Genomic DNA, 12573 nt, shown 5'->3' on the forward strand with positions numbered 1-12573 from the left:
AGGTTCTCTATAAACGTTTGACAATCGATTCTTTCAATCTAATTGTTAGTTCACAACAAAGAGCACAAGTATTGGGTATCGTTGATTGACAACTCAGAATTTTTTGTAGAAGAGATCTAAGGAGAACTATATAAAGAAAGACTGTACTGTTTATAGTAGTCGTAGTCTCTCCGACATTTCAAACAGACTTTATACATCTGTCTCGTTACCAGCGGCATTGAACCGTTCGCAAATAAAGCAATTTCATACGTGTCCATATCCTTGTGTTTGTCTTATATCGGCCGATTGTATTGTCGATTACCGACGTTATTCCAATCTTTAATTACCTCTACGGAATTCGGCTATTCCAATCCGCCCATCCTTGAAGCTATTCCTCACGCCTGCAAAGCTCATTCGCGATGTGCATCTTATTTTCACATCTATGATATTATTCCTGCCTCTGAATATATGGAATGGATCCCTCCTGTATTCGGATACTTTTCTTACCACAAACAAAGAACTTGGTTCGAGAGCCGACCACTTCTTGTGCAATGATCTTCAAGTATTCTTATAACCAGTTTGGTAACAACATTCGGAATCTTCGATAGTTCATGGATAGGCTATGGTCGAAATGAACTTGGATATCTAGGACCCCTGGAGATCGATAGAGTCGACTTACATAATCTGCTAAGTAACCAGTCTTGGCCTTTAAAGAGGATGGACGTCTTCGAACTCACCACAACACTGGGTACCTATCGAATTTATACGGATACGTGTTTATTTCGAACTACGTGAAAGTGAGTGTTTTGAAACGAAGTTATGAAAGCGAGCAAATATACGTTGAGAAAGAGAAAGAGAGAGATATAGAGATAGAGTGAAAACGGTCCTAAAACTTTGAGATCTCAGTCAGGGAAACTTAGAATTCTTATGAATTGCTCAGCTGTTGGACATCCCGAAAAATCTGAACACTCCAAGATTCAACTGTTCCGTGAAGTCAGGATCCCTGATGACTCGGTGACCCGATACTTGACTTTCTACGTATTTCCTACAGTAAATAGAACTGACGGTGTTTTCATGATTCGATTGAAGAAGGACACGACAATGAGAATGGGTTGAAACAAAGCTGTTATTACACGAAAAACGACCACTACACGGTCTGTCCGGACGGTAACAGTTTTGAGGTAAAAGGTGTCCATCATGCAGACTAGGCGCACAATGAGTCTCCGACATGATATGGGCGCATACATAACGCCGAGTCCGTTGCGGTTCGCGTCTCGTAAATGTTGTCCTGTGCTGTGTGAAGAGAGCTGACCTACTGCAGTAAGTGGCTCAGGGCCGTTTTGGTGCCCAAATTCTCCCCACTAGGCGTTTCGGTCCCTCTTTCTCTCTCCGATCGGCTTTCGATTTTCCTTCTCCATCTCTCTTTCTCTCCGTTGGGGAGAAAATTAGACGTTGAAAAAAGCGATATCCCCCCCCATCAACATCCTCTCTCGTCTATCTCTCTCGACTTTTTTTTCCTTTTCGCTTGTTCGAAGTGTTTCTCTCACTCTCTCTCTCGCTCTCTTTCTCTCTCTAGTCGCGTTGCATCGAACGTACTTCCACGTCTGGAACACCGGCGTGTGTGAAGACGCTTTCTCTAGTCGCTCTCGCTTCGGCTTCTTTATCCCTTCCTTGTGGCGTTCAGCCCCTTGTTTCCTTTCCTTTCCTTTCCCTGCCTTCCCTTTCCTTCCCTTTGTCCCTCAGACGACTGTCCAACTGGCAGTCCGCCTAGATATCACAAACACGAAACGTGTGTGTCCCAACACCGCAGCAGGTCAATCAAGGAAACCAGACGGAGTAATTGAATCCATAAATTCGCTCCTCTCGAATCACGGCTCAAGTTTTAACAACTCGTTCAACAAAACCGTGACGAACGAATGAAACTAGTTTAATAGGTTATGTTACTGGATACTAGAAAGTCATGTCCTTCTAGGCGCGGATACCACAGGCACGATATTCGGATCGCGGGAAATTCTCGAGACCTTTCAGGTTTCGAAACACGCACCCAATGATACCGCACTCGCTTCATTCTCTAGTTTTCTACAATCGAACGATTATCCAGCCCGTTATTGACTATTAATCGACGAAACTTGACGATGACGATGATCGTTTAGTGCCGTATGTACGGACGATACCTTTATCTCTCGTTTCCGGCAAAAGTGCATCGTGAGAAATGGAAGGATGAGAAAGAACTCTCTGTACATGAATTCAATATTATTTACTAACAATTATCAATACAGTGTGTAAAATTGACTATTGCGTTGTTACATGTAAATAAATAATTTTTAGTCCATGCTTTTTCATTCTCACGCAACAATGTAGGTACATAAGAAAGAAAAAAAAAATAAAATGACACGATGATCAACCCTCCACATGTGTGTTTCGGTGGTTTAATTTTGAGTTCATTTTTTACCTATTCTTTATTACGTTTGATTTCAGATACGCTTTGTTTGAGTCGTCCTCAGGCCTTGTTGTCTGATAGAAAGCGATATGTCTCTCCGTAAGTAATATACATTTTGTTCATTCACTTATAATATACGATACACATTATATTCATTGCATTCTTTATTCACCTATTTATTTATTTAATCGCTATTTCTGTGTGTATAAAAGTTAATCGATTCCAAAATGGGTTTGAAACAAGTCGAAAATTATAGGAAAGTTTAGTGTGTACCTGTACGGTGTTCCTGATTCAAGGATGTACGATAAACATCGATGCGAAATAAAAGAACGACTTTAAAGAGACGCAGATTTAAATACTAATTGTTGAGTAATTGAAATATTCAATCAATTTATCAGTTTCTTCATATTCTAACACGTTTTTTCACTGTAGACGTACGATTTTGTACAGTGTGCTATGCGAGTTACAAAATACAAGGTTGGTGTACTCATATCGCAGTCTAATTCCACCAAGAGCTGTTCATCACGTAGGTATACTTCCATTTGCGTGAAACTATCCTTGATTGCGTTTTACAACAGGTATAATTAATTTTCCCACATGGCAGGAAACCTCGAATCTCACACGAGCCAACTTACTGGCCTTTACAAAAACATGTCGTTACGATACTTCGGGGCTGCAAATATCCGTAGGTCGATTTTAGTCTCGGTTTTTATTAATTTGTTTAAAGAAAAAGTTTTTTTTTTTATCGTGGAAAAAACGAACAATATTTTAAACGAAGATCTTGAGTAAAGAATAAATAATTTACGGTTATCTCGGAACAAGATTAGCAAAATTTATTGACTTCTCAAATTTTTTAAACCCGATTTCGGATTCTAATCAGTGAACGCGAAATTCACAGAACACTATATTGTTACAAAAGTCGACTAAGCACAATAACGTGTGACTCAAAAAGTTCAACCGCAGTATCTGAATCTTGAATACAATTTTGAAAATAAAATATTGAACATCTTAAGACAGCATTTCAACAATATTTTACAATATTTACATTCAGTCTGCAAAATTGAATCTTATAATATAAAAATCTTGACGTCTTATTTTTGCGCAAGCACTGTTGTTAATAATATTTTTCTTTTACCGTTTGTGCAAACACTAAGCATCGTTAGGGCATGACGTTGTTTTCACTTGGACGAATATACAGAGTAACGTAGGTATAGAGATTGGGAATTGCGAGTAATCGGAGCCAATCAATCGCTGAAGGGTAAGCAGCGTGCAAATACACGCGCAAAAGCCTCACGAACGAAATCGAATCGCGACAGCCTCCACGAGTTATTTCAGTCTACTCGGACGAAAGGACGAACAGAGACGTCGCCGATACGTCGGTACGTCTTGAATCGACCCGGTGTTATTCAAGGTCGGCCGCATGGGGGACGAAATGTGGAGAATCGTTAAACCGAAGTTACAATAATCGCCAAGTTGAAATTCCTAAAGTTGATGCAATTTGACGGGTAAATTTTTCAGGATTTTCCAAAAATCTAAGTTTTTTTTTTTTTTTAAATTTCGTTCTCGTTAGGAACGTTATGTATTCAAGAATATACACGGAAAATTTCATCTCGATCCGATAAATGGTCTCGAAGTTACGCGCGCATTTGCAAAAACGCCCCGGAGCGTTTGAAAGTGCTTTTGAAACTTGAAACGCGTTTTTCTCAAAACTATGTTTTCAAAGTCGGATTTGCAAAGCAAGATTTGTCGGAAACGGTTGAATCGATCGGTCTCAAATTTTCACACAAGCTTTATGAATATATTTTTCAGTCCTTGATCGAACGGTTTTTCTCACAGATAAATATTTTCCATTTTACAAATAAATTGCGGCGAAATTTTTTTTTTTGTAAAGCCGCCGTTTTGTTATAAATTAATATTTTACTTATTCCTTCGATCAAAGATCAGATAATACCTTGTATTAACTAAATATTTTTTTTTTCATTTCGAATGACTCAGTCAAAAAATATCTTACCTCAAGAGGCCTTTTTTTTACAAGTACTCTCAGAGATCGGCTATAACAGATTTAAAAATCATTATTTTTAGAAATCAAGTTCAATCTTACCCCAATATATATATATAAATTTTTATATTAATAAATTCAAATGTCTCTTCATGAAAAATTCTAGAAAAATCGCTTGTTTTCGGTTTCCTGACAAAAAGTGATTTTTCTTTATACAAACGTTTCGGTTCAACTTCAATCTCGTCGATAATCCGAGGCGGAGTACAGCGAAAAGTTTTTGATCCGAAAAAAATCAATACAGCGGTCTGTGTGTCAAATCGAAGTTACGAATGTCGAAGAAAATGAAAGCTCAGTAGATGAGTTTTATTTTTCCCTGTAGAAAACGAAAATCATAAATACTGTACGCAGAATCGGGAAAACAAAGCACAGAGGATGATTCAAAAAAATTTATTTCATATTCAAACCTGAATACGAGTCGAGATTTGAAATGTTATTTACGCGATTGTAAATATCCGACTTACAGGCTAATACTTTGAAAGCTTATGATTTAGAATCGTATATATTAGTAAAGAGAATAAAATCTCGGTATCAAAAGTCCCGTAATATAGATTAACTATATGGTTAAAATCATTCTCTCAATTTATCGAAAATTGTACGCCAGAATTGTATTGAATTGAATTTTCTGCAACATAGTGGATGATTACACGCGTTAGAATTATTAGCATTCTCTCTTGTGTAAATATCTTACATTCTACTAAGTTGAGCGCGTGTATAGCGTAATTAATCAAGGCAGATCTGAAGATCGGAGGGGATAAAAAAAAGTAGCGAATTACACCGCTAATGAAACGACGCAGCTCATCAATAACCACGGATCATTGGATCAGGCTGAAGAATCAATAGTTTCCATCAATTCTCCTCAACGTCGGTCATGGTAATCTTGTTCTGCTTTTCCTGGAGTAAAACACGTAGGTCTCGACGTGAAACGAAAACGTCGAATTTGGTAAAACCGAAACACAATCAGATAGATAATGAAACATCGGAGGAAAATTCGGAGGAAATTTTCAAGCGGACACACAGAGTTGATTTTGAATTTCAGGAAATGGTCTCAAGGAAAGGAAGCTTGATCGTCTCTGACTGAAAGGAATTCTTTCATTCTGGGGATTTTCCTCTGTAGTTAATTCGTCAATTATTTCCTATCGCGGCAAGTGTCAATCAGGTCATACAAACATCCTGTTTTAACTGCTGTTGGGTTAAAAGATAAGTTCGAAGAAAATTAGTGATGTAATACAAAGGTTCAAAGATAATGCAGCTCGATCTATTTAACGTAAATTTTATTAAAAAATAATACTGTGATCCGAAAAGAAAAAATGTTGAATACTGAATTTCGAATTTAAACGTCCTGATTCGTTAACAATGTCAAAGAGAGTTATCATTATTTTACTGTTGTCAAAAAAAAAAACACAAAGAAAAAACAAAAAAAAAAAAAAAACGAATGTGACAAGTTATTCAAACATAAAAATAATACAAAATGGTGTGAAAATGTGATTGATTCGATATTGTAGATAAGTAATGAGGCGTTTTTAGTTAAACTTCAGTATCGTTGAATTTATAAGTTTTTCGGTTAGATGTAACTAAATCAACTTCAATGACACTTTTTAAAGCATTGTTTTACAGTGGTTTTGTTTTGACCAACACTTTTCGAGTTTAAAACACATTATTTTTTATTTTTTTTTGTAAATTTTAAAGCAACAGAGAGTGAGTGACGAGTCGTTACAGTCTATACGAATTTGATATTACATTTTTTAGACTCGCACAGGCAACGTGTAAGTTATTTCCGTAACCCAATTCATTTTGCTTAAGCCAAGCTAGTCGACGAAGTCAGTCCCGTCTCTCTAGACGCCAACCGATAAGCGTGCAATTTTCAGCTCCCCTGTCCTTGGATTTAAATTCGTTGTCCCAAGTGACCGAACGCTCCGGATTATCGCAATGAAATTCGCGTTTGCGAAACGAAACTGTTCGTCGAGCTTCTCGAGGCTTTTCTACGAGAACGTTGTCAGTTTTTGGCATCACTTTTCGCGTATTATCATCATCAACCCTTATAGAAATTGTCGTCAGCTAGCTTTGATGAAAGTAAGGAAAAAAGAATTTGGAAATCGTCGTACATCTCTAATGTGAATATGATTTTCATCAAAATTTGAGATATTCTCGTAATTTTCAAATCATCCCGAATAATACGCAATGAAAACGAAAATTTAACGATTAGCAAAGGTTTGCGAACAATTTTTAGCATTTAAGCATGAAGTGGTCAGGGAATTTTTGAAAATCTGGAAATTTCATGGAATTCTGAAATTCCGGAACAATCAAGTAAATGTCAGGAGTTTTTGCGGAAAGTCAGGGAATCGTTCACTACATTTTTTTCTTTTCGTAAAAATACGTCCCGCAATTTTTTCAAGCTTTAGATAAATTACATCGAATACAAATTTGTTTTACTTTCGCCGGAAGGTTCTCTTCGAACTTTGAATATTCCTAAATGTTACCTTACAAACTGATTGTGCACATTGACTAAATTGGACCGTGTGATCCAAGTGACAGTTCGTACTTTCATAAAAAAATAAATTATATGGAAAATATGTATTTTTTTTTTTTTTTTTTATCTATATTTCGTAAAACCGGTTTATTCAAATTGTTCATGGAAAATTATGAGATTTTTGTCTGGAAAACCTGAAAAATTCATGGAATTTCGCGATCGAGATTTAGTGGGACATAAATGAAATTGGTATACGTAAACTGTATTGAAACTCGGAAACGGTTTTCGTATTATACAGTTTCCTAATAATTCTGAAAGCTTCCGCGGACTGAATATGGTTTTACGTTTTCTGCAAAACGAGCTGCATACGTAGCTAGTTTCTAGTTTCTAGTTTCGAGAAGCTGCGTCGGCGTGTTCAGAGGATTCAGATGAAATTTTGGAACACAAGTTTGATCGTAACGACTCTACTGTTTTCACAACATTCGTTTCCCGATCGACAATATCTGAAACTAGGCCAAGAAAAAAATCTAATGATAGTACTTTTTAGGTATATCAATCCGGAAACTTGATCTGAGGACGATTCGATGACGCTAAATCGAACGTTGATAACATTTTTGCAATCAACCACCGAGATAGTTATAAAAAAAAGGGTTAAACCGTCTAATTCAGAACATAATAACTTTATCAACTAAAGTTGTTGGGGACAAAAAACAAACAAAAAAAAAAAACAACACAAAAACGTATTCTATGTTCATCTTCGTATCTTCAAAAATAAAATAGAAAAAACCGAATGAAAATTCATAGCTTTGAATGAAAACTTTAAGGTTTTTTCGTTTTTTTTTTCCTCCCCTATTTTTGAAGATACGAAGATGAACGTAGGACACTTTTCTAGGTTTTTTTTTGTTTTTTTTCTGTGTTTCCCAAAAACTTTTGTTTAACATATTTTTTGACAAAGTTATTAAGTTCCGAATTGAACGGTTTTACCCTTTTCTTTTATCATTCTCTCGGGGGTTGGTTGTAAAATCATTATCACCATTCCATTCGGCGTCATCATCGAATTACCCTTAAATCAAGTTTGTGGATTCATACTAAAAAAAAAAAAAAAAACTACCTACATGGTTATTTACTGATCTTATAGACAAGTATCCTTGAATCTTGGCACGAGCAAAAAATCCTACACCTCGGTTCAATCGATTCACCGTTTCTATTTTTCTTTTCACAACATTTTTCTCAGCCTCTCTTTATTCCTCTTCAATCTCACGTCACTGTGTGTGACAAGATATTCCAACCAATTTCTTAGCGTGCTTGAAATTCCTTCCGATTACATGACCAGCTCATTTCATTTTACTCGCGTACGAATTCCGACTGCGCATTTTTTATTCTATTTCCATTCGTTTGAGACTAAAATATATTCAAGTTCAACGCAAGTTTAAGTTAAATACGAAAACATAGTCTTAGAAAAATAATCGACGTGATATCAATTGAACAATAAGTGGACTGAAAAATTCAAAAACGTAACAATGTTCTTTAGCTATATTTTCGTGAGATTAATTTTAAACTGCAGAGAAAAACTGATATTTATTTGAGCTACCCAGTTATGGAAAACGTGTTTTTCCCCCCTTCTTTCACTTTACAGTAATAGATTGTAGTAGGATTGGATAAAGATTATGGAAAAAGTGTAGCAAAAGGATTGAATGTTTTTGAGAATTAAATTAATTGCGCTCCCTTATAACATTCAAATTGTTCTGATTAATTTCATTATAAATTTGAAACGAACAAAAAACATATCGTTCCCATATCACACTTGTGGCTTACCAAAAATTTGGACAATGAAATGAGAATCATATGCGCTTGGGTATTGCACAAAAATTAAGTAATTTGGGTTGAAGAGCTAAAAGTAAGAAAATTCTAAAAATTAACAAATAACGTACAAATTTCGTTAACTTTGTTCTCACGTTCTTACACGGTCGATATATTAATATTAGACGAAAAAACATCTCCCTCTCGAATTTCGGCCGGAATAATTTTGACAAGGCTACCGAATCTGGATTGTAATACATACCGGGAGAATCTCTTGAAACTTGAAAATCAACAGCGCATGCGCGAGTTTTATCGGCTGTTCATTGCAGGCTGGCCATCCCGAGTTTCAGCCGTTAAACTGTTTCTGACGGCGAAGCAGTTGATACGAATTTTCGAGGTTAGAATCTCAACTAATCGAGGCAGCGACTCGGAAAGGTTTGGGAAGCATTTGTTGTCGGGTCGAAGAGTCGATTCTTCAAAGAACGGTCGGAATTGAACGCTTACGCTCTTTGAAAATTCAAACGTACACATTTTGCGTAGGTTGGCTCGCCTGCGTCGCGGACAAGAATATCGCCGCGGGAAGATTTGGCCGACCAATGAGATTGAATTGCTCGGCGCATGCGCGGTTGATTTTCAAGTTTCAAGAGATCGTCCCGGCATACGATGACGTCGGTGACGTTAGCTCGCGAGAATTGGCCGGAAAGCCGCGAGGCAAGGACATGGCTTGGCCATCTGCGTATAACGTGGCACTCGGTGCGCCTGACTACATGCCAGATACCCGAGTATCCACGTGTCCCACGTGACCCAAGATGCCCATGCCTCGCTGCCTGACCTTACACGATCCACCGCGCTCAGCCTTATCTAGAGGTATGTTACCCACATACAACGCGTCCGCCTTCAGACTTACACGTGCACGCGATGCCGCCTGTTACTACATACAACCGGTAAATACGCGCATAATTAACTTGGAAAAATTCTAGGAATAGCTATTTTCATTTGACAGGAACAACAACTTGAGTCCTGGTATACTTTGGCACGTTACGTACAATTTAATGATACTAGGGGTTGAATATTTTTTCTTACATCAAATTATATCACTTGTTTAATGAAAATTATGAAAACACCCTTGTCGCATTGAAATTATCTTGGGCGTGAAACATTTTTTTGGTTTTTTTTTTATTTATTGCTGTTTTCAGACGTGATAAATTTTTTTTTTTTTTTTTTGTTCTCCAAGTAGTATTTCATTCTGTAGGTCACGACACGTAACGGACGTTTTTTTTTTCTACCATGATTTACGATGCGGTTTGGGAGATAATAATGCCATTTTTTGATCGAGATATCTTTGATATCTTGATGTGATGGATAAAATCGGGGAACATTATCGTCTATTCAGCGCACCAATATACGCCGGAAATACACTGATTTATTCATTTGTAATATTTCCGAAAATTTTTTTCACGCTTGGGTAGTAGTCGGGTGTTTTTTTATGTCGTGTAATGCGATCCGAATGTCAAGCGGTCCTAAAAATTCTGCGCGAAGTGTCCTTAAAGTGTCCTCGAATTTATATGACTATATTTGACCAAAATCTTGAAATTGTTCCCTGTCAATTCTCATAATTGTAATCTTTCTCAGTGACTTGTTATGTGTATTTTAAATTCATTTCCATACATTCTTACAATCACAAACTCAGATATCTTGTACTATTTCTGAATGCTTGATTATTTTGAGTCAGGATAATTCCATTTGTTTTTTTTTGTTTTTTTTTTCTTCCAAACTTGAAATTATCACGAAAAAAATTTGTCAAATTCGGTAGAAATGTCCAGACGAGTAAAATAAAACCGATTCTCTCTCTAATAATAAAAATAAATACCCTGTACATTGAATGAAATTTTTTCAATGTCGATTCACAAAAACACAATTAGTTTTACCCACTTGAGTTAATTAAACGTCATGGAAAATCTCGGTAAGTTTTGTATCCTTTAGTCGTTGAATGGCTGCGTTATCAGCTGATCGTCGAAGCGTGATTAGCGATGCTTAGACAGTCAACGGAGCATCACCGAGCGGCTCGAGAGGCGTGAAATCAAATTTGCACCGTGATTTTAGGCGTCGCATAGATTTGCAAAGCTGCACTGACACGTGGCAATTCGTACCGGAATAGTAGACGCAAATTTGCATCTGTATCCGATTCGTAGCTGCAACGTTATTAATCAGATGCATTTATAATTTTTAGCAATTACTTTGTGATACCTGCAGGAGTCGATCTTTTTGTTCGATTTTCTTCTATTTTTTTAATTGATTTTTTTATCTGATTTAGAAGTAAAAATTAATAGCACAAAATAATAACGATTAATCGCAAGGTTCGAAAGCTGCGATTCGAAGTACAACAAATTTTATTAAAACGATGAATTTTTTGTAAACGGCCTGATGTGTGAATTTTTCCATCAGTTCCTCAGTTAATCACAAAAATGTCAAGTGAGAAAATGATTAAAGATTATGGGTTGAATAACCTTGTGTTTTATTGGAAAATTTAACAACGTTATTAAAAATCGATTTGAGGTAATTTGTAGAGAATCCATTAACAAACGAAATGAGATCACAGGCATCCATCGAAATGGGTCAAACAATACGATCTTGTTATTAGCATTACAGAAATCGAACAATAATTTTATTTTCCTCAAGTTGTATTGAAAACTAAGTTTGTGTCATTAGAATTTGGGGTTTTCAATGGACTGACAGGTTCTTTTTTTTTTTTAAGACAATGTAAACACTTGGAGGAATTTGAGTTTGCGGGATTTATTATTTACAGTTTCAAAAACATTTTAGAATTTTTTCATTGATATTAATAACAAAATGGCTGCATGGCGCATATAAGTAGCGAAAGCTCCAAAACTAAAAATGGTTCCAAGTGTTTTCATTTTCTTTGAAAAAAAAAAACACCTAAAAATGGATATTATTTTGTAACGTCGAAGCCCCCTCCCCTCTCAATCGTTATAATTCTCGAATTAGAGTGTGCTTCATGTGTTTGTACGCTCTTCTTTCATTTTGTAACGAGATAGAAGTATCTACATTATAGTTGTCACACAAATCTAGGAAAACTGATCTCACCAATCACACTTATGTAATTATTGTAATTACGGCCTCACGGTTCGGAAAGTTTTTTTTTCCATAAGTTCAAGCTACTGCCACCGTTATAAACATCACAAGGTTTAAAGCAAAAGCTATACGTAGCAGAGTATATTAATTTGTACGACTAAGTACGCATCCAGAGGTACAAGGTGAAATGTAAATCGACACCGGATTTGTATAATAAACAGATGTGCGCATGCGATTGAAGTCGGCTCAAAGCCGGTATTGTGTGAAATATTTTCATCATTTTTTATTTCTCCTCAACAACTCGTCGGGTCCGATTCTGGTATATTATATATAAGACCTGTACACAGGGAAGGTCACGAACAAAATATGTCCACAAATGAAAAGTGGACAAATGCTATTACTAAAACCTCGATAACTCTCTTGACTTAACACTACTGACGTCGTTGTATTTTCAAGATAACAACAAATACCAACGCGTGGTATAATCAAATAATCTGACGTCAGCGGTGGAAAATTATTTCTCAAACCCGGTTGCATGCAACGTCACGTGCCGTACATCCGCGGTGTGTTTTACGCATGCATTCGTTATTATTTCGAGCAGAAATTTCTGGCCGTGAATTCCTCCTGCAACCGCTGACCTGAAACGAGTTAAAAACAAGATCAGCCATCCCGCGGTGTTACGTTTCCGGGTGAATCACTCGGGCGATTGTTGTAACTGTATACTGCAGATTATAT

At 36.5% G+C, this 12573-nt stretch overlaps 1 protein-coding gene across 3 annotated transcripts in view; it reads left to right on the forward strand.

Moving 5' to 3' along the window:
• LOC107223710 (origin recognition complex subunit 2) overlaps positions 1–12573 on the forward strand; it is a 149510-nt gene that overhangs the window by 97798 nt on the left and 39139 nt on the right. For 2 of the 3 annotated variants that reach the window (XM_046738734.1, XM_046738733.1), the window contains exon 11: positions 2458–2514. The gene's annotated coding sequence lies outside the window, so the exon portion shown is untranslated. Of the gene's footprint in view, positions 1–2457; positions 2519–12573 lie in introns of those variants that run through there. The other variant, XM_046738732.1, reaches the window with a different exon arrangement.

Source organism: Neodiprion lecontei, chromosome 4 (genome assembly GCF_021901455.1).
Source record: "Neodiprion lecontei isolate iyNeoLeco1 chromosome 4, iyNeoLeco1.1, whole genome shotgun sequence".
Classification (NCBI taxonomy): domain Eukaryota; kingdom Metazoa; phylum Arthropoda; class Insecta; order Hymenoptera; family Diprionidae; genus Neodiprion; species Neodiprion lecontei.